Source organism: Mycetomoellerius zeteki, unplaced genomic scaffold (assembly GCF_001594055.1).
Source record: "Mycetomoellerius zeteki isolate Tzet28-1 unplaced genomic scaffold, Tzet1.0 scaffold39, whole genome shotgun sequence".
Taxonomy (NCBI): domain Eukaryota; kingdom Metazoa; phylum Arthropoda; class Insecta; order Hymenoptera; family Formicidae; genus Mycetomoellerius; species Mycetomoellerius zeteki.
Window position 1 is genome coordinate 1038286 of NW_017257381.1, and position 24345 is coordinate 1062630.

At 34.4% G+C, this 24345-nt stretch overlaps 1 protein-coding gene across 3 annotated transcripts in view; it reads right to left on the reverse strand.

Moving 5' to 3' along the window:
- Atpalpha (sodium/potassium-transporting ATPase subunit alpha) overlaps window positions 1-24345 on the reverse strand; it is a 63470-nt gene that overhangs the window by 33666 nt on the left and 5459 nt on the right. The window lies entirely within an intron of this gene.

A 24345-nucleotide genomic window follows, 5' to 3' on the forward strand; every position in this document is an offset into this window, starting at 1 on the left:
CTCTCTTTCGCCCTGCGAGGATCTACACGCGCGTCTAGGGAAAATTCCCTCGTTCTCTCCTTCAATCCCGTATGTGAAATTAAGTCATGTTTGAAGAACTGGATAAAATTGAAAAAATCCGGTACTCTCTCATATGACTTAATTTTTTTATTATGTTAATGGTACACGTGTGTGTGAAAAAAAGATCATACGCCAACTGTCGTGTTTCCATCGGTCTGATAAATATATCTTTTCCAAGTATTCAATGCAAACTAAATTAAATTATATAACGACAGTTATATATTTCTTTAATAAAGTTATTTAACGAATTTAAATTCTGCGTGAGAAAAAAACTTTTCCATTTCTTCAGGCATTTCGTTGGATAACCAGTAAATTCTATTTGTCGAGCGGAACGAATGATGAGGAAAAATTCGATTGATAGATCTTTATGAATTAAAAAAAGTTCGATGACAACTACAGCGCGTACAGGAAATAACAAATATCCATCCCAATTAGCAATTTACCTAGAACCTAGTACGCCACCCAACGGGGCTTGCCAGCCCCGCGACTCGCTTGCGAGCACCCCTCGGCCCCCCTACTCGCCTCGTACCCCTCGTGCTCCGCTCTGCGGTCGTAACAACACCCGTTCGCCGGCAAACCCGGTTGCGCGCGCAACCCGTTCACCAACAGCTCTTCGTTACGATGCTACCGCCGCGTAACGTCCGTCGGTCCGCGCCCCCGAAACGATAGAGCGCAAGCTCCCCGTAGCCAGTGGTTCTCATTCGTCGTATCGACGACCAAATTCCGAATATTCGATCGAAAGAGTGAAAATTAATCCGGTCACGATTACGGATAAAATTACGGATAAAAATCGATTACGATGTATGTATTATAAAAATATGATATAGGAGAAAAAGGAAAGAGGTAATCTCGAAGTTTCTTATTCTCGAACAAAAGATTGACGTAGGAATATCGAAAAATATTAATTTTTATAGAAAAAAAATGATAATAGGCTTTATCAAAATTATCGGGATAGTAAGATGAAAAGAGAGAAATTTGGATGGATGTTTTATTTGGCAGGCTCTGAAAGATCGTTCCTTAGAGAAATTTTGCCGAGAAAAATGAGGTCTCAACTGACGTGAATTAACTGCATTAAGTAGAAAACAAGAGAAAGTAATTTAAATGATGATTGAACGCTTCGCATTGATTAATAATAATCTTGGTATATTGTGAATGAGATGAATGGCGATAACAAATAAGCCATGTCTAACATAGTTGCACCGATGCCAAAAGATAAAATTCATAAAGAGATAAAATGCCCTGATGGATACACGCGGCGCTATTATTAAAAATTACAAACATAAAGAAAAATAGAGATATTATTTTTATTATACATGAAATAAAGTTAAATGTTAAAGAGAAACGAGCTCGTTTTGTAACATTTAAAAGGAACTCAAGTAATCCGCTTTGTCAAAGCTTTTCAGAGAAAATTTTTGTTAGTTTGATCTATTCTATTTTTTATCGGATTAATCTTTAATATAAATAATTAGAAATAAAACCATATTTAAAGATATATTAAACTTGTTAATCGCAATTCTTTTTTTCGATGTAGATTTTCATAGTAAAATTTATAAAAGATAAATTCAAAATTTCATATGCTCTTCTTTCTTCTGGCGCTGAAAAGCTTATAAGCCAAGATTATTTCTTTGATTAATACAAATGCGAGCGCGATTTTTCCCTTAATAAAGTAAGACACACCTTTACAAGTAAGCATTGTACTTTGGCGATAAACAGTGAGTAATCCAAGTATAAGTCCGTTTTATTCGTTTCGGCAAACGGGATAAATACAATTTCTCAAACATTGAAACGTATCTTTGTAATGTTAATAACGATATCCAATAGATGTATTCAATATTCCAGTATTAAAATGAATGAAACAATCAATTTTCACACTTATGGAATATGTATAAAAAATGCTTCTTATTATTTCTAATATTTCTATTTTAAACTCAACATATTTCTAAACAATAACAATATATTTCATCGAAGTATCTCAAATTTACAAAAATTTCACACATGCAGTGAAGTCAACGATGTCTGCGTGAATGCTTAAAAATTAAGTTAAGAATTTGACAGTTCGCACGTGTAAGTTTTCCGAGTTCTCATTGGTTGTCAACGAGGAAGCGATTACCGTGCTCAAAGGAGACTCATTCTCAGATAAGTTGAGAGTCATCGAGGGCCACCGCGATCTGTGCTAGTGGGCTACGCGTCCGCGTCAGACGAACGCTTTGCCCGACCGACCGACCAACTCTACTGCTGCTCATCCCGTTGCCTCTCTTTCTTTCCCGCTTGTTTCGTGTCGTCGTTGCGCCTCTCTCATCACTCTTCTCGCGATACGCGTTACGTTATGAGCCAAGTTCCAACTTCCAAGGGTGGTATTTCCTTTATTCAGGACATCGCGTTCGCGTGGAGAGAACGGAAGAGGGAAGAGTTCTCCTACTTTCCTCATATCGAACCCTAAGGAGTACCAAACCCCCAGACAAAGAATCCACGACAACCAATGAGAACTCGGAAAACTTACACGTGCGAACTGTCAAATTCTTAACTTTTAAGCATTCACGCAGCCATCGTTGACTTCACTGTATGTGTGAAATTTTGTAAATTTACGGATCATGTTAAAGATACGTAGTACTTTACGATATAGCGAATGTATTTATAAAGATTATTTCAGAATCTCGAGCTTTCTTTAACAAAAATATCGAGATATCAATTGCTTTTTTTAATAAGTTTTGTAGAGCCAGCAATTTTAACGTCACAAACCATTTGAATAATAAAAATGCATTAAAAAGCTGATAAAAAAAAAGAGAAAATCTAATATTAAAAACTGATAAATTACCTTTCCAGATAAAATTGCAAACAGATTTCTCTGTCATCTGAAAACAGAGCTATTTGCTATTATCTTATTAACAAGCGTAATGAAATTTTATTACTTGATACCTGCAAAAATATTAATAAAACGATATGTATCAAATAAAAATAATAATTCCTGATAATTCAAATAACAAAAGAAAAGAGCACATAGAAGTCAACTGAATATTTATGATATTTTGTTATTTGATAAATACAAATATAAATTCACTTTCAATCCCTCGATATATACATTCATTCAAGTAAACTTAATTTTCGTTAATTTAGTAAATTCAACATTCGCGAAGATTCAATTTTGCATTACACTACGAATATCGTTAATGTTTATGTACTTGTTATTGTTACAATTTCCAGAGGAAGGAATAAACAATAATTGGCAGCTAGCGATTATTTGTTAAATGGTAACGCCAAGTCGCTTCCAGACGTCGTGTCTTTGCGATGAGTCATCTCATTACTTGAATTACCGGGTAATTACCTCCGTCATCGTCGTCAGCCGTGGATCTATTACGGTATAGAAATCCACATGTCTATACAGTGCGAAATAAATTTAACGAGCGTGTTAATAAATTATCGAGAGAAAAAACATAAATTATTTAAATTTATGGATTTAAGGATCAAATTTAAAGGGAACTAATTTTCCATCAATGAATTTCATGTGTATATTCGATAGTGGTTTTTAAGCTTCTCTCGCATCTTAAGTTACATTCGTTAAAAAACATGAATCACAATGTAATTACTGTTACGCAACGTTCTCAAAAGTTTGATCGTTCGACAAGGTGCTAAAATATATCGATCAATTATACTATATTTATGACAGGAAGTGCCCGAACTTTGCGGGTTTTTTCCGTTTAATTGTAAGAGGACCATAGCTTTTAAAACTTGTAAAATGAACCGCGCGCATTCGACGCGTTCGTCGGTTTACGCTCAGAATTTTTAGTCTCATTTCGTCATCGTCGACGAAGAGTCACTATACATAGGTCACTGATTGTCGTAAATAAAAAATGAAATGGAGAGGAATAAAATCACGATCGACCTAGAAAGGGTAAAAAAGGGAGACTATATGCTGCGAAAAGAAAGCTCGACCAGCGGAAAGAACAGAAAATGAACGGGAGAGATGGGACAAAAAAATTGCCGCGTGACATTATGAAGGCGTTCGATTGTCAATAATCCGATAGCAAGCTTTCCGAGTCAAAGGGCTAACGTTCGCCTCGTTCACATTACCCAACACGAAATGATTCGTATACAAGTACTTTTGTCCGCGTATTAAACGTACGATAATAACAATATACAACAAGTAACACTTGACAAGAGAGATAACGAATAAAATAGAAATATCCAACGCTCGAAATGAAAATATTTACGCAAATCAATTTATAAAAATAAAAGATAAAATGAAAAAATGAATATCGATAGATGTAACATCTTTTTTCTATAGCTGACAGTTCGCAGAATACACTTGTTACTTTTATACAAAGATATATAGATACGATAGCTGGTTATGATCTGAAAGAATGGAAATTGCCATTTTGATATAAACGGTCAATAGAGTCAATAATTTAATTCCATGCTAGGACATGTCTGTCACCCTTATTTTTTTCCTATTCCAAATTTAATTAAAATTTCAACGTAACTTTCTATAAATGTCAAAACTCGTCTCTCCTGCTAATATACATATACAGGGTGTTTCCAAATTAAATCGCAAAACTTCGGGAGCGTGTAGAGGAGTAAAAAACTAAGAAAAAAAGTCCTATAGACATATGCTCGTTTTTGCTCCGTTTCAGAGAAATCGAAAAAAAATGTTTTTTTTACCTGCAAGATTAAATGGGGACCGTTTTCTAAATTTCTTGGAGAATGAATTTTCTGACTATTTAGAAAACATCCCATTACAACAACGTACTGAAATGTGGTTTCAATTAGATGGATGCCCTGCTCATTACAGCAGAGTCGCTAGAACCTGGTTAGATAGAAAATTCCCACAACGATGGATTGGACGTGGAGGAGCAGTACATTGGGCAACTCGTTCGCCCGACTTAACGCCATTAGATTTCTATGCATGGGGTACTCTGAAGCAAGAAGTTTATTCTTCGCCTATTCAATCAGAGCAACATTTGAGAAATCGTATCGTAGCTGCAGCGAACAGAATATCGCAAGAACAGTGCCTGGCTGCTACAAGAGCCGTGTTTGACAGATGCAATGCTTGTATTGCTGCAAGAGGTGCACATTTCGAACAAAATCTTCATTAAAAAGTTTATAAATAAAATAATTAAAATAATAAATTAAATATATTTTTTTCTTTTTTCGTGATTTCCTGCGAAACAAAGCAAAAAGGAGCATATGTCTATAGGACTTTTTTTCTTAGTTTTTTACTCCTCTACACGCTCCCGAAGTTTTGCCATTTAATTTGGAAACACCCTGTACATGGCTAATGAAGAAACTTTTATCTCTAATTATTATATCGATAATAATCTCCGAATAAATGAATAATAGGAGGGAAGAAACGCAATACAACTACACATTTATTCGTATCGTTTGTCAAAGGGAGAAATGTCCAATCTCGACACGTGTCATCGTCTTGATCAATGTAAAAATCAATTCGGCCAAAAATACGTTCGGAATGCCAACCTCTGATTTTCTGCCACAGACAGATTTTTCGGGGCTTTACGACGACTATTTATAAACAAGTGACGAAAATCTAAGACGCGCGCGTCGTGACGTAATCAAAATGATAAGCGATAACGATAACAGCCTCATATTGCGTCAATGAGATTCTGCATCGTTGGTGTCAGTGGTGCTCTTAACCTCGTGCTTGCACGCGATTCATCTATTCGTCTTTCTATTCTGTCCCCCAACTCTCTCTCTCTCTTTCTCTACCAGGCTTCGTTACAGAAAACAATAAGATACAATATAATAGACGATAACTGATGCTAAACGACATAAATTATCACGTTCAAGTATAACATCGCAAAATTGGTATTTCATGCCAATTTGAAGATTATAATAATTTCAGAAACCTTGCTACAAATTGCAATTTGTCACTAATAAAATTATGAGTAATTATTCTGGACGTAGAAAGACTTGATACTAACTCATTCTTTAGTTATGATAGCATTATACAAATCTTATAGTTTTATAAACTGAAGTGAACTAGCGTGAATGTATAATTTTAAAAAGTAAAAAAAAAAAGAAAAATCTACTTATATATAATCCGATATTTTGTTGTTTATTTTTATTCTACATTGTATGTTTCTGTAATAATATGAATATTTTTCTTTGTTAAATGGTTTAAGAATAAATATCGGTTCTATAAGGACAAACTGATTGAAATAAACGAAAATAATGAAGAGTATTCATGTTCCGATTTCGATAAGATAAAACTCGACTACCGATAGCAGATGATCCGGATATGGTTGATCGTCCGCGCATATTATCGCAGTAGTCACAATTGCGTTGACGTAGACTTCGTATCAATTAGATAGCGCGATTTATCGCACCTTAAATTGCTATCACTTGATTGTAAATTGAAGATATCGAAGAATAAAAGACAAAAATAACGAGAATAATTTAGCGACCTAATTAAATTTCACAGTCGTCTGGTAACTATTCGCCAATTACGAGATTCACACGATTTCGTTTACGATCGAAGTGTAAGCCGAGTGCATCTCGAGGAAATAAGTGAACGATGTTTCTTTGGAGAGAAACAGGTACTCATATACAGTCAAATAAAAAATGTTATCATTATTTACAATTTTATTAATATTATTAATATCGACGGAATTTCGTAATTACACGCGACTACTCATATATATATATATATATATATAGATTCACTGTCAGTACTAATTTGCGAAGTTGCATGAAATTTGGCACGTTCCATATGAGGGACACGCGCGAGTAGCGCATATTCTCGCGGATGCGACGGACGTACGATGAGGAAATCGCGCTTGTGTGCGCCGCGCGAGCGCCAGGTTTATCTCGTTCTCTCGTTTATCCTTCTTCACGTCAGCCTCCAAGGAGACTTTCGGTCCAGGCACCGACGGTATTCATCGAGCGGCCACCGCGTCGCGCCGAGCGATTCGTGGTGACGTTACGTAATCGCCGCCTGACTGGCCTTGCGCCAATCTCACGTATCACTCACTCACGCACTCCAACTACTCTTCTCTTCTCTTCTCTCGCAAAACTCCTACCGGAACGGAAAGAGGACATGAGAAGATGAGATAGAGAGGCGAGCGTGTGCACGAAACATACATGTATAGAGACAACTCGCGTCACTGTACATCGCGTACGTCTGCACCGTGATACATTTCGATAACTGACCCATCCGATCGGCTGCCAGTTTACGGCTTTTAATTCAATTTCCTTCGCGCGTCATTCGTGTATCGCGAAGTAAACTTCGGAAACTCGCGATCTTTGATACGCGGAATGAGACAGTCATTCGAAACACGAGCGCAAAAGTTTTTACAATAAGTGAAAAAATGTATATAGATATATTTCAAAGGAACGTCTTCCATCTCCTTATTGCTTGCTCTGAAGCAATTAATGAAATAGTAATTAAAAGAAAATAAGAAAAATAAAATAATAAAAAGATGTCGATAATATAATAAGCTGATTATATTTATGATCATTTATACTTTCAAGTTTTTCTATCGAGACCTCTATCCTATTTATAAATTTCGTTAAAATTGTAAATTGAATTTTCTTCTGTCTAAGTCATGAAGTTTCAGTGCAGTTGCACTCTATTGTTTGAATGGCATAGTTTCATTCGACTATTGCTTTACGAATTAATGCATTTGGCTGTACAAGCCAGTAAACATTAATTCCGAAAAATATAGAAATGTTGGAAAATTTTCACCTCAAATTATATTAATAAATATAATTATCTCTGACAATATATGCAACTACAATAATTGGATAAAATTGAAAATGAAAATTTTCATACATACATGTGAATATATCAAGTGCAGTCTTGTAGTAGGGAATTTGCAAATTCAATGACAAATCCAATAAAAAAATAGTAAAAAAATCAAACTCAAAGTAAGAATAAAAGAGACATATAAGCAGCCTCAATTTCAACTTGTGGTATACATATGCTTGAAAAATATTCTGATTCGGAAAGCGAAAGAGATATCCCGTTAAGAGACTGTTGATATTACAACACACACGCATACTTGACGCATTAAAGAATGCGCGATCGTCATTGTGTTATGCAACTCGCAAATTACTATCGTAGTGCCATGCGCGCTCGGAACATCACGTGCGCGAAACTTAAACGCCGATTATGAATATTTAAAGGATAAAAACCGGCAAGTATCTTTTGTCTGTCGACAAGTTGTTCTCGTTCAAACGTATTCTGAAAAAAAAAAAAAAAAAAACACGCGTACGATTACGAGTCATCGTGACGGCGCGATGCATCGCAACGCGAAGAAGAGACAGTGTGAGCCATCGATCGCAAAAATACGTAGACTTCCACCTACAATTCCATATTATAATACCTGCCGAGTGCTGAATGAGACTGGAGGATGAATTGAATTTCTAAATTCTTCTTTTTGTTGCCATTCGATATTCAAAATCATTCCGTCGGGAAAAGAAAGAAAAATGTATATATTGTTTATCGATATCTCCGATATATTCCGAGGTTACGACCGCGGAAAGGGAAAAAGTTCTGCACTCAACGAAGAATTAGTTATGCACTGAATCATGTTTCAAGAGTATTCACCTTTGTGATTATCGTAAAGAATGATCTATCGTAAGTTAATACGTACGATAATTAATGTTTATTATTATAATATACATACAATTATATTATAATAATAATCTAACGGATAAAAAAATAATCAAATAATTTAAAATCATTATTTGAAAGCGCATTATCTTTAAAATGCATATAGTATATTCTATTCTCGCAGTTTTGTATTTTATTTTCGGCACCGTCGCTTCCTAAGAGAATCCGGTACGATGTGTGACAACGTGAGGCTTTCTGCAAAACGCCACAATGAATAACCACGTCGAAGTACGATAGTCGATCTGAAAAGTTGCGGCGAGTCAGTCGGAGAACTGTGTTGGCGGACAATAAATAAAAGCACGTCCCTGCAGTGCAAACAAGACGGTTTGTGACGTCATCTGGCTACTAGTCACTTTGCTATTATTATTCATCGAGATGAAAAAAAGAAGTGAGACAAAAGAGGTGGATGGGAAATTAATGCTTAATAGCCCTGTTCACTTTAATATCATCTTTTTCTCGCTTTCTGTATTCAAAATGAAAATGTTTTGACGAGAGAAAGAAAGAAAGAAAGAGGGAACAAAGGAGTACAATAAATGACGTTTGAATTTAATAGCATTCAGGATTACATATTGCAAACTTTGACTACTCAAAGGTTAAAATGTAGGGACTTTAAGGAGGTTCGAGACTGTTACTTTGGAATCAAAAGTGCGACTGAAATAAATCGTCATTACAGCGATTCCGAATAATATGCAATATTAGTGTAATGAATTGTGGATACTATTTATATGCTATATTCTTAATAAATTATTAGTTCATAGAACATTAACAAATATGTCAGATTATCAACGACTCGGGAGTCGTTTCAGCCTTTTAATGTCGAGTGTAGAGGAAGGTGATGTACCTTTGACCAATTTTGACATTTTTTTCTCGTGCAAGTTGTATTTTAATCTAAAAATTCAAAAAAATTCTAAAATATTCTTTGAAGTGTTGACACTAACATATATTTTTTATAGATTTAAATTGTTATCTTTTGTACATCTTTTTTAACATTAGAAAAAAATTGAATTTTGGTCAAAGGTACAACACCCATGTTATTCCTCTGGCCAGGGAGTGTTGTACCTTTAACCAATGTATAAAATGTGTGTATAAAGATAAGATATTCAACAAAAGTTTAATTTTATTTATATTTTTATATTTTTAATGTAATAATACAAAGACGCGATTTTTGTTTTTGCACGAAACGATTGAATCTAGCAAAAATGGTGTCCTTCGTTCGTTTCATTCAAAATCGCGTCTAATGAGCATAATTTTATTAATATTGGAGGTAAGATAGCTAAACTAAATGATTATCCGACACCGTACCATTGACTGCTCAAAGGTAACACTATCAGTTACTGGTTAAAGGTACAACGCTTGCTCACTTTCTATTTGTTATTACTTTTACAAATTATAGGTTAAGATTGACAGTATTAAGTTTTAAATAATTTTTTCTGAATATCTATTTAACATTTTAGGCAATTCCAACATAAGACAGGATACATATACAACATTTTATGAGATCAAAAAGCGGTCTTGAAATTACTTCATTCGAACGCTTGAAAACAATAAATGATTTTTCATGGGAGTATAATTCTCTTCATTATTATAATTATAAGTTATAAAACACCTCTGGTACTCATACTACAAACTACATATTTTTACTTATACAAATATCCAATAGATTTTTTATAAATTCAAATGGTTAAAGATACAACCGATCAAAGGAACACCATGTTCTCTTATACTTGGCAACATTACGCTTCGCGATGTGACGGGCAGTGACCGGCTATGGCGAATGATAATATAATTTAGTAATTTCGTCATTTTCATATCTGTTTCTTTACGCCGAGATGGATTCCAGGTTATATGAAGTTGGCTTCGTATCAGCTGTTGCACTGCGGCGTTGCCAAGTCTATGAGATTCGTGAGGTAAAGATAAACTTTGTGATAATAAAGCTTTAAATCCATAAAGTCCGGTTTTTTTTGTACACAATTGTTAATATTTCATCTATCAAATTCTAGTTTTCTAAAGTCCCAAGTTGGCTGAGTATGTATTAAATCGGTGATCATTTACTTCGGAACGATCATCTCTCATAAACGATATGCTTAAAACGATCAATGTCAGAATATTACAAAAAACCAATACAGTCAATATTGCTCAAATTTTGAGATTATTTGTGTACAGTATTTATCTACATCATATAAAAAATTAAGTCTCTAAGTTGGTTTTCATCTGACAGTCGAACCTCCTTAAATCGAAAGATATCTACATTTGTCAACTTTCCTACATTGGCATACGTCAAAATCGTGAAAGAACAGAAATAATACCGTTTCAAACACAGAAAATATCATCGAAATCCATCGTATTTTGACGATATTGAATAAATGAAAAAACACATAATTGATTCTTTATTTATTTCAAGTATGAGAAACCTCTCTCATATGATTCTTTGCGTAGTGTAGCATAGTATTTATCTGAAGTCGTACGATGTAACGCCAGTAACATGTTCCCGCTTTCATTCTTTTTTTTTATCATCGCGAAATCTTGTAATTTGGCACTTGACATTGCGTGAACGAAGCTTTTCAGCTTTACTCCCGCGTGACGCTGACCGTCAGCCGCTGCCTTTTGACAGATCACGACCGTTACCGGTTAGCTCTGGTTCGAACACACGTCAAACGGAGAATCCGTCGACGATCCGGTTATAACCGGTAAACCGGCGACTAGCGGTCTCGCGAGTTTCAATTCGCACGCCCGACAGTTGATACATCGAATTATCTCATCGATAACAAACAACTCGTACGTAAAAGCTATTTTTACTCCAATTTTTCTTATTGTTCCTAAATTTCAATAAAGAATACGGACTTTCGCCACAGAATTTGGATATAGAAATTAATATTAATAATATTAGCATCAAATAACGTTATATCACTGTAAGAAATTTCTGTTGTAAACTTCCAAAAGTGTTGGATGTTTTTATCCAACAAAAATGTGCTGTAAATTTAAACAGTTACATTGTGTAATTAAATACAATAACATTTTGTGGTAAAATATATGCAAATCTCTAATACGCATGCGCGGCACGCTAGTTTTATGAATTCACAACAAAATTCCTGTTGTAAATTTACAAATATTGTGAAATCACAGCAAAACGTTATACGGTTTGTAAATTTACTGCACATTTTTATTGTAAGAGTATTGTAAATTCACAAACATTTCTAACAGTGTAATATCAGTCAAGAGAAAAATAATATTTTATGTCAGTTACCGCATAATACCGCATAACACAGACTTGAATATGCATTACATAAAACGTATGCATTTTAATTCTCTACATATAAGAATTAACATATCCGGAATATTTAAGTTGGCGTGAAATTGCAAAGTTCGGAGAATTCCAAGCCGTCTGACTATCGCATGCCTTTTTCCACTGCAATTGTCTGATTCGTTACCCGAGGATTACTACACGACATGAGATACACAGAAACTGAAAATTGATTGGAAAGCAATTTTCCAATCTGCTCACATCCATTCTCAATTTCCGGCAATGTAATTTTTCGCAATAAAGTCTTGCATTTTGCAGTGGAGCTATTGCATCGTTATACATTTTTTCTCATGATTATTTAACGGAAATTAGATTACCTTTTGGAATTCTAACATCGATAGCTGCTTTCTACAGTCAAAGCAAGAAAATTCTAGATGACAAATAAAAAAAAATTATTGAACAATACTAATAAATACCAATAATACGAAATTCGTGAAAAATTCCAAAGCTTTCGCGCGTATTGAAAATATTTCGGTACAATTCTTCTATAACCATTTTCCGTTCAACAATATCCTAGAGATCTCACGAGAGTGATTTTTTGCGCTCGACATTCGGTCAAGGCTTTTATTCGCAGCAGCTTCCGGTAACTAGATTCCATAAGTTGGTAAAATCAATGACCCTAATCGCCTTCTCGATGCACTACATAGTGGTTTCTCAGATAACAGTTATCGGAAAAATACGAAAAAGTCTTGTAGTATGGCAAGGAAAAGGCGAGAATTTATCCGAAGACACGAAACGCGAAATGTCTAAATATAGATATTGTCTAAAGTTACGCCAATGTTTAAAATCTGATTTTTAATTTCGAGCACAGATAATTTGATTTATTATCCAACATATTTATTCATCTCTTGTCACGGTTATATTTGAAATATTTGAAAAATGATATCTTTCACAGCAAACAATAAGAAAGTTGCAGAAGGTATTTGCTTTATTGAACTCGATGTGCATTACAAAGCGAAATGAGACATAATGTTAGTCTTATTTCCATTTTATATTTACCTAAAGAGACCTGATTATAGTTATTTCCAGGCTACATAGATTATGTCTTACATCTGAGTCTCGTTAAAAGAAACGCGCGCGCGCTGCACTACATACATATATATATATATATATATATATATATATATATATATAAACGATGTACGCACGTGCGTGCTTACGTACCTACGTTAGTGTCCACGGTTGACCGTGACTGTATCTGCGTCGGAGGAAGAGACATATTACGTTCAATCTACCTCCGTCGCTCTCGACTCTGACTTCTCGCGAATCTCTCGCACGAGAAGAGGAACGCGAAAAAAGCGCAACGCGCCGCGCCGCACCGCGCCACGCTGTTCCGTTCCGTTCCGTTCCGGCCGATGACTCATTCGAGCCAAGCATATTCGCGATGTGAATCACGTCCTGAACATAACACGATTAAGCTAAGGGAGCAGATTAAATCGCTTCAAGTTCCGAAAAATGAAAGAAAGCAGAAAGCTCTTGGTTCGTAATCGCGTTCCATTCATTTCTATATCTCTCTACCACAAAAATAAATAATTAAGTCAAAAATCAATCAAGTTTATCGTTGTCAAATTATTAAAAGTAACGTACATCGTTTATTGTGTATACGTTAAAGATAGAATTGGATTGCATCTTCTGTAATTATGAAATTTATTTTAACAACAATGTTATTTAAATGTTACAAAAAGCTTGAGAAAATCGAGCTTGTTTCTTTAAAAGTTTAGATATTCAATTTTAATGAATATAGTTTTGGGATAAGAAACAAGATTAAAGAAATTAATGAAATGAATTAAATTAACTTTCGTAAAAACTTTTGAAAGAAACATTAAAATATCATTAACATCAAACTTTTATCTACATTCCATTTCTCTGCAAATACGTAAAATTTGTGTGTTGTATGTGTGTGTGTCAAGTTTTATAAGCTAGAAGAAAGAATTCGAATTTAAAATCGAGAACTAACTTGTACTTTTATCAGTGTAATATTCTTTATTATTAATTCTTAACTGCATTATCTCCTTTTATATTGACTCAACGAATTGTCAACGAATAAATTAAATAAAGATAATTCAATTATGGTTTAAATTTATTGACATTAAAATGAAATTGCCCATTAATCGATTTTTCGTGTTGCAATCTCCAAATTCGTTATATTTATTAATTCATTTCATTATTTTCCCATTTCCGCGAGTTATTTCCGACAATAAGAAGATTATTATTCAACGCTCGCCGATTATTTGGAGTATCGGTGATGCAGTTCGATGAATATCGTGGAATATACAGAATACTCGTCGGTGCAAATGAGTTAGAGTGGTGGAGGCGCCTTGTTATTCGATTCCGAAGTCGTATACCGTACGACTTAAGATCGTAAAAGCGAGTCGATATACGCGCGGCGTCGCGACGCGATAACAGGAAAAAATTGGCGGCGTTTTCACAGCACCGCCGCCGGAAAAGAAGGCTGTACATACGTATTGCGCGTACGTGGGTAGCTGTCGGTAGAAACAGACAGTGGGCGTAATTTCGACACAAAACGACGAGTAGTTAACTCGTTGAACGGCCGCTCTCTTACATATCCCTAGTGACAAGATATAGTAACGTTAAAGGAAACATTAAATCGACGTAAAGTGAAATAAAAAAAATCTAAAACGAAGGAGGCAATAAATTCCTACAATTTTCCTCGATTTAAGTCGGAATCCTTCTTAAACATTAAAATTAGGGATGCATCGGATATCTGAAGAGTATCCGGTATCCGGTATTATCCGACACTTTTTTACTATCCAATCGGATAATCGGATATCATCAGTATCCGGGAATATATCTGATTGAAATTTGATATCATTAAATTGTTGATACTTTATTATACAAATGTTCTAGAAATAAGGATGGATATTCATAAAGTTATACTGTCTCATACATTTGTTGCAAAATTCCAATTTTTTCCTTTATAGGTGTTTTCTTTTGTTTTTAAGAAGACATTCTTCCGGAATCCGGTCGGATATCCGACTCGAAGAAATTGCCTTCTCGGATATCTGATATTCGGTATCCAGTAATTTTACGATCCGGTGCATCCCTAATTAAAATTGACCGACATTTAACTGATTCTTTGTTTTTCCTTCTCTACTGTTTCTACAAAACAATAAAGAGTAACGTGTTATAATAAAAATGTCCGAAAGGAAGTTGAATATATAAAATAAACTGTAAAAACATGATAAAAGTCGAAACAAATCGTAGCGACACGATAGTTTAACACGATCCCTCGGATTTCACTTGGATTTATAAATCTGATCGAACAAAAGCAAGACAATGACGACAGCATCTGTGTGATAATTTTGACGTATTTCGTCGTCCAAAAATCCATATGTAACCGAACGATTATATCGACGGAGAGAGAGAGAATCGAATAAATTATATTTCAATTATATAAAGATGAAAAGAGAAGGAAGCAAGGAGAGGGTAAAAGTTGGTAGGCCGGGGTAAGGCGAGAGATCCTCGATTGAGGGGGTGGATGATGGTGGTGGTTGTATCGACCGCGCCGCACTGCGGGGCTTTATCCCCTCCCGCGCCGCCGACGCTGTTCACCACCGTTTCTCTACCCGCTGTCACCCCCTTTCTATCTCTACAACTACCCCTTACCTCCTCGTATCGACACACACACACACACACACACACGAACGGATCCCTTCCCTTCCTTCCTCGAGTCGTTGCCTCACCCTGCGCCCCGCAGTCGGTCAGTAACCCACTCGCTTCCGGCTCTCCGAAAACGAGCAAAAGGGTGAATTTTTCATTTTCCACCCTTCGGCGTCGAATTTCGCACAGACGCATGTTTACCTTGAAATTTCACGATCGATAAACACGCATCGATGACCAGCGATCGTTTAACAATGTGGAATACGATAACGCGAGGAAAGAATAGAGATGTTTATTAAATGCGATCGAGTGTGAATATTAAACGATATTTTTCGTATCGAGGGGAGAAACAAAGAATAGGAAGACGAGAGAGAGAGAGAACATTTTTTGATGTATCAGCTGTTCCGCCGTATGAATACGGCGAAACGTTTCTCTATCGGGAATAGTAAAAAGCACATATACCACCCTTTTTACTCACGAAGTAAAGCGTCATACATCAATGCTTTCTCTAAGCATTTCTCATCTCCGCGTTCTTAAAAGTGCAGTCTTTTCAAATTTCACTCAACTTTGCGATCAGCCACAAGATATTCCAGAATATAATCAATCAAGACGATTAAATGAATAATTTTTTTGTTTTATTGGCAATGTTGGATTTTATCTAGATAAAATTATCTATATAATCACCTAGATGAAATTTTGATGTCATCTTATCTTTATCTAGATAATAAAATATCTGCATCTTTTAATATTACAGCAATTAATATATCGCAGTCAATGTCTTCAAAGTTTTCTCTCCTTTTATATGTGACCGTTGTGAATAAAAACTCAAGCTAAAATTTAAAAAAATCGTTGAAGAAGGTGAATAATATAGAGGACAACAGAAATAAAAATTGTGCTCATCTCACGGAGTCAACAAATCACATACAAAGTAATAGTAAATCACACGAGAATTGCGGAACGTCATCGTAAATTAAAATTAAAAACATTTACTGCGATATATTAATTGCTGTAATATTAAGGTTGTAACGCTGAAGATGACTCAAACAGGAGTCGAAATCATATGTTATTATTAATTAAATGTACATCTCGAAATTTTTAACTCCTATAGCCTTTTGTATGAATTTTTTTATTATTTGTTGTAACTGTAAGTATAAGTCTTAAAAATAAAAAAACTATCTGGAAAATTTCAGATGAATTTTCAGATAAATTTATCCATAGATCTAGATGTATTTAATTGAATCATCTTTATCTTATCTAAGATAAATTTCCAAATTTTCATCTTATCTTTAGCTAATTTTAAAATCATCTATGCACAATACTGCTTATTGGATTCTTCATAAAATTAGAAGTTAAAAGTTATTAAGGACGTTATTAATTACAATTTCATAAAACTATCATTTTTTTTCCTAAATTACTGATGTTTTTCTTTATTACCTTTACATGAATTTTTCTTTCTTACAAAGAAGTTTCCATCCAAATAACTCGTTGCGAAGAAATTGCCGGTTGCCGCGCAAAGAATAAATCATCACAATGGCTCGTACTCTACCGCTAGCGAATGGCTAATCGATAGCTATTGACAGGATACATACCTGAGCGATTTAACGAATAGTGTAAAATGTTATGTAATCACTTTAGACGACGATAGTTGACAATGAATATTGTAATTCGTAACGTTTTACCTCATTCGTGTACTACCACTACAGTGCGGCTATAAAAAAATGTTCGCGATTCTGTTTCTATCCAGAAGAATTACATAATTAATTAACGACTCTCGCGTTCACCTTCTAGGAATGACGCGCAAGATAGTGACCGTATTCAAATTTTCAATTCCTCAGTTGTTCTAACGTGCGGTTACATAACACAGTGGACGTTACGTAACGTATCGATGTGTGTGTGTACGAACGATCGCTCGGTGAGTCGTCTGGGTCGAACAACAAAATGCCGAGGCATTTATTACACCCTAAACAGGCTTACGTCTAACATTTAAGCAGCACGGCTCGGCGCGTGGACATCAAGCACGGTGATAAATTTAAGTATAAGTGTCGCATTGAGATGATTTGTTACAGATATCATTCGGTCCGCATCTGTCGCGAATTTAGTTCAAAAGTTATATATGCTTATATTTCTCTCTCAATAAATCTTTAGAAATAATAAATACTGAATTCGTGGTAATTCGTAATGACTATTGGTAGATAATTCTTGTAGATGTCGATTATGGCAACTTTGGTTTTATTTTCGAAATTTAATACGTAAATCTACTTTATTTAATTTACGTATATTACAATCTTATTTTAATAATTATACGTAATATATCTGATAAAAATATTCAGAATTCCATTGTCAATCTAGTGCTAACGTATACCATTATGAGAATGAATTATTTGTCTGTGATGCAATTGCAACGATACATTTTAAACAATACAAATCATGTTCAACTAACAATTTATGTAAAAAACAGCCATTCTTCAACGAAATCTCTGCTGGAACATTTTACTCCGCGAAATCCCTTGGCACATCATAATTTTCTGCGCCAAGTTAATACGAATTTTTCAACAAAGCATGAAATTCTACATCGCGTATAATGGCGCAATAAAAAGATCCGTCATCCGGAAGAGGTCCATATGTTATTAAGACTGCCAGACAGAATTTCGCCGTTCCGAGGGACATGAAATTGAGAGTTGTCATTTTCTCGCGAGTCTCCGGTGGCGCGCGATTCCACCTTAATAATCTCATCGAGTTTATTACGGGGGAAGGACCGGATTGAATAAGATGAGTAAGATGTCTTATTTGCCTCGAAAGCAGAAATTTTGTGCTTGTCAAACGAGAGCGAGCCGCGTGTATCCGGCTGTCGAGAGGCTCACGGCGAATGGACAGGAAATAATAAGGTTTCGTCGCCTGTTCATCGATTACCAATCAGCAACTCGTACGGTTCCATTGGCACTACGGAAACAAGCTACATCACATTAGGAGGCACATCCATCGACCGTAATCATCGAACGTGATCGATTACGTCTCGTAGTTGATTGTGACGAGTAAGTACTCGGCGTAAATTTAAACAACCCGACCGGTTAGATTTCGGATCAAATAATTCCTCTTCGCATTCCAAGTATCGCGATAAAACGCAGAACGCAATATAGAAATAAAATTGAAACAATCCTCTATCGCGGCATAACTGCGTGCATAATTGTAAAATTAATAATAACACTTTTATTTTTACAATATCAACATACAATCGCAACAAACGCTTTAATTTTAACAGTTATAAAAAATATCAGATTAAATATATCTTGAATCAAATTATTTTTGTGATAATTATTTATTATATTGAACATATATGTTATTAAATATGTTTAAAAAAATTAAAATTTTTTCTCAATCAACTTAAGGAGGTTCTTCAGTCATTTAACATAATATAAAGGAACTTGATCAAATTTTGAAACTAAATTTGTTATAAAAATAGAGGAAATTTTTTCAAATTTTTTGACTATCTGGATCAAAAGTTATTTCAATAAAAAATAATATTTTTAAAATTTGTACTCTAATAGAAATATATGAAAATGTATTACAAAATAAAATTATTAATTGTTGGAATTTTGTCCTGAAACATTATATAATAATCAATCTAGCTTAAAAAACGGGAACACTTGACAAACGTCGTAATATTTGATGACATCTGGTACTTACTTCATCTTAATGTACATATTATCAATATGGATAACGCGTGGATAATTCGCTCTCTTTAAAAAAGAAAAATGCATTTTTTAAGATGCAATTAAGGATCGCTATCGGAATCAATATCTCTTTTAATATCCTAGAATTTATTGATATGACTAAACGTTTTCCCCTTTCCCTATTTCTCGTAAACATTATTTGTCTCCGGTGAAAGAATATAAAATACTTTATGTATGTTATACGCATGAGTGACACTTTTGCGATATCGTCGATCGAACGGGTGTCCAACGTGATAACAGCTTATTCGTTCTGATAAAATTATGTAACGCCGACACGCGAGAATGTATACGCGTGCGTGTTAATAGCTTTAACTTTAATTAAAAGCTACTTGAAAATTGACCATATCACGATTGTAACGGTCGCAAAAAGCATAAACGACAATGAAACGGCTGCATGATTTTGCGTTATTTCCCACGTTAACAAATATATACAATTTTTAATTAATTCGATAGAAACACAAAGAGCTATCGCCAATCTCTAATTGCAAAACGCAGTAATTCTTGCTTTGAGTAATTACCGGTGATTGATATCACTATTGGGGACTTTATTTGGCACGTAGAGAGAGAGAGAGAAATCTTTCTCTCTCATTCATGCATTCATAAATATATTAATTGTGAAATATTATGAGATATTAGAATGGTGGCATATATTAATGTTGTCAATCATTTTACATTGGCATTCTGAAATTGATAACGATCCATATTGTATACTTATTTGTTTTACTTTACATACTCTCGTTAAAAAATGAATTAATGATAACAATCTTTCTTATTCATCTACGTGTTAAAAAAATGTATATACTTTTAAAAAACCGCTTTTTCAAATTATTGGAAAAAACCGGAAAAATTTTGATTTTTTTTCCCGAAAAATTAGTTTTTTTGGAAAAATTACTTTTTGCTATATAGACGACAGAGTACTTAACTTTTAATGTCCTTCATAAAATTAATGATCCATGAAATTATGTAATCTTATTTCTATTAAAATTTTTAGTTATCCTTCTATTTTTATAGTAAAACCTAATCTAACTTTTCTTTTAGTACATGGCAAACCTTAAGTAAACGACTGCATTGTATTGCGCAAGTAGTTATTATAGTGCGGCATGGTGCCTCTCGCAAAATCTACTGCAGAAATAAAAAAACAGATCTTATATTTATTTGCATTGCTCTTAAAATTTTTGTATTTACTTAAAATGAAATAGATAGGTTCGTTGAAAAGAAAACAAAGCGAAGATAGTGAGTGAGGAGAGTAATCTGAGCGATTAAAAATTAATATATGTTATTTATAAAGATGTAGTCATTAACAGTATTATATGCAGTAGTATATGTTTTGTATGTTTTAGATGTTTAATAGAATGCACTATGCAACTTTAATCTTTAATATATGGTAACTTCAAAATTTCTGTCAACTTATCCAAATTATTCCGCTGTCGGCTATAGACAATTATTTTCTTTACGGAAAGAACAAAGAAACAAATATGGCAGATTTTACGAACATATGTGAATTTTTCCAATGAATTTTTCTACACCCTTGAGAAAAATACGGAAAAAAATCCATGTGGAAAAATTGGAAAAATTCAGTTTTTTTCCGATCCTTTAAAACTAGAAAAATTTATGTATTACATATCCCTTCTCTTTCTTGTAATTTTACTACAGTAAAAAGTTGTTCATTTTAGCACAAAAAAACAACTTTTTCTTTTAGCAAAACTGCGTCCGGTAGTTTTTGCAGGAGAGCAGATTGAAGTTAACAAATAAGCGCAAAAATTATTTATCGGACGTAATTTTGTTAAAGGAAAAAGTTTTGTTTTACATTCTAAATTTTTGGGAGTGAAATTTGACTCCCAAAGAGTGATAGTTGCGCCAGTCCGGCAGGAGTGAAATTTTCGCTCTTATAGCGTTTTCGAGTAGAGTGGGTTTGAACCCGACCCGGTCAGTTAACCTATGTTTGAACCGAAAGTATCATAATCTCGTCCAATCAGAAATCAAAGTAAAGCATGTGACGTCATAGATCCGACCCAGGTTAGGTTCAAACCCACTCCATTCGAAAACGCTATTAGAGAGTGAAGAATCACTCCAAAGAGTAAATTTTAAATCTCTGCGAAGAGTGAATAATTTCACTCTTTGAAAGCAGAAATTAAAGATAAATGTGAAGTTGTAGTGAAGTAGCTCTCCTACATCCAATCTTGATGATTGGAAATTAAGCTCATTTGACGTGTTTTTGCATAAAACGAACGAATGGCGAAGAAAAGTACCGCTCTGTCTCGCGAACCGAAATGTTAATCATTAGAGTTGATCTTTTAGGAAATTCACTCCTTGAAAAAGTGAAGTAAAATTCAGTTTTGCCGGACTGGCGCAACTATCACTTTTCTTGGAATGAAATTTCATTCCCAAACATTATAGTGTAGCATAAAGTATCACGTCTTGTACTTCGCGGGCGCGAATTTTGAAACACCTCGTACATGTATTATATATACATATACACATATAGATTCTACATAAATATGTTTGTAAAGATAAATGCGTGTAGGTGATGGCATAGTCATACACTCATTACTTTGACTAATTTATAAGTATAATAGGTAACCATTATGTTGGCTCGCAGACGGTCAATTATGAAAAAAAAAGGTATTTTTAAATTCTACATTGCTCCTAGGAACAATATAGAATTAACTTAATATAACAAGATAAAAAAATTATTATAACGCTGTTACTAGTACATAGTAAAAAATATTGTAGATATCAGTACAGTATTTTAAATAACGTAATCGCGAGTTAAATGACTGTGTCGATACATCGAGAAGCGGTCGTGCGATGAACGTGGGCGATGTTATTAATAAGCAAACATCAGAACAGCGTCGCGACGCGTTGGTCACCGCGAATCGTGTAAAGGGAAAAGAAGAGGATGGCTTCGTGCCAGAGCCACTTGAGGAAGCCGAATGTACGAGAGGAGCACACTCTCGAGAGTGTGCGCGCTCCCCTGACATACATCGACACACTCGTTAAAATAATGACATAATGGCTAATTCAACGATAATCAGCGCGAACCGTAGCGTTCGAATTAGCATCGAAGGTGAGACAAGACTGGCAATCATAGGGAGAAGAAAGGAAGAGCATGATCATTCCGTTGAATCATGTTCTAATTAATAGCTCGTATTCGTATTAATTGCTGTACCGCCCATCCGACCCATCGGTATACGTAACCCGTCGTGGAAATATTTCAACCGCATTCAAACTGTAAATTACGACGACTGTAAAGAGAAAAAATACGACATATCACAAATTATAGGTATTACAAGGAAAATTTACTTTTTACACAAATCGCTCAATTAGAATCTGGCAGTGTAGACAATTTGTTAATTGCTTTCATTATTAGTATTCATTACGAGATTACACCGCAAAGGAAAAGTTTTAAGTTTCAAAGATAAATATATATAAGAATTTCAATTCACAATATAAAAAATACTTATGAAATGTAGAACTAAAAGAAAACTAAATGTTCGATATTTGCCTGTTCTTATATTTCATCTCTATTCAAAATGTGATAAAATATCTTGATATTTCCTTCGTAGCTTTCGATATCTATTGAATATTTCATTTATCTTTTCGCATTAATTACATACAGCTATCGTTTGATTTGTCATGTAATTATATACGTAACTCGAGCAAATTATATTGCTTTCAGAATTGTATGTTACATTTCATCTTTATATTTTACCACTTCCGGGTCAGTGATTCCAAGAGATGTGCGAGGGCGGCACTAAATCCAATCGCATCGAGACCTAAATCGACGTTAAAAATCCCTGATGCAGTTTACGCGCCATGTGCCGCCATCTTGCCGCAACCACACAAAACGACTCACGACCTGGTAGCGATTCGTTTGCGATCGATCGTCAAAGGGTGCGTCTGATGATTTTGCAACTACGTTCCCTTAGAGAAATCGTGTGTCACGTACTTACATACGCAAACATCCAAAATACATCCCAAGTTCGGATATCGAATGTTATTTTATTTCTAACTTGTCAACAAAGAAAATGCGATGAAAGAAACATAACGACTCTATGTGCATTACACTAAAAGCCTAGACACACATTTTTTATTTTTAACATGTTACAAATTCATCACTTTTTTACTGAAAGTTTCATTCTTTTATCGAATATCATTGCAGCTTTCGATTTCTAGATTTTAAACAATTTGACAGTATCAAATTCAAATTGTTTTAACGGAAAATTTATTATAAAGAGAGGAAGAGAAAGTGGTTTTAGAAATATATTTAATGAGATTCACGTATAATCGAATCAATTAAAAATTAACAATCTTTTTAAAATTTTTTTCAACTAGACATAATTGTGCCACATTTCTCTCCTAAACACGTTTATAGTTGTTTATAAGAACAACACGTATCGCAGCATAAACGATATCAAATTCCTGTACGATAACGTATATCGAGTTGCTTGAAACTGCCGACACATTGCAACGTTTATTCCACAAATCGGTCCCCAAGTGCAACAAAATAGTATGATATTTCCGATAGCTTTTCTTGACCCTCAGTATATAAAAACTACATTAGAATCAGGCTACATACCATGGAAGCCTTTTTATATCTGGATAAAAATGGATTCATACAGAATAATCACCAAATTCCGATAATCTACCATATGTCAAGACACAAATCTGACAAACGTTTTACATATCAGGACAACAAGATAGTAGAAACAATATTATTTATTAATTAAATAAATATCTACACGCTCCCGAAGTTTTGCCATTTAATTTGGAAACACCCTGTATATACACCCTGTGTAGAGGAGTAAAAAACTAAGAAAAAAAGTCCTATAGACATATGCTCCTTTTTGCTTTGTTTCGCAGGAAATCACGAAAAAAGAAAAAAATATATTTAATTTATTATTTTAATTATTTTATTTATAAACTTTTTAATGAAGATTTTGTTCGAAATGTGCACCTCTTGCAGCAATACAAGCATTGCATCTGTCAAACACGGCTCTTGTAGC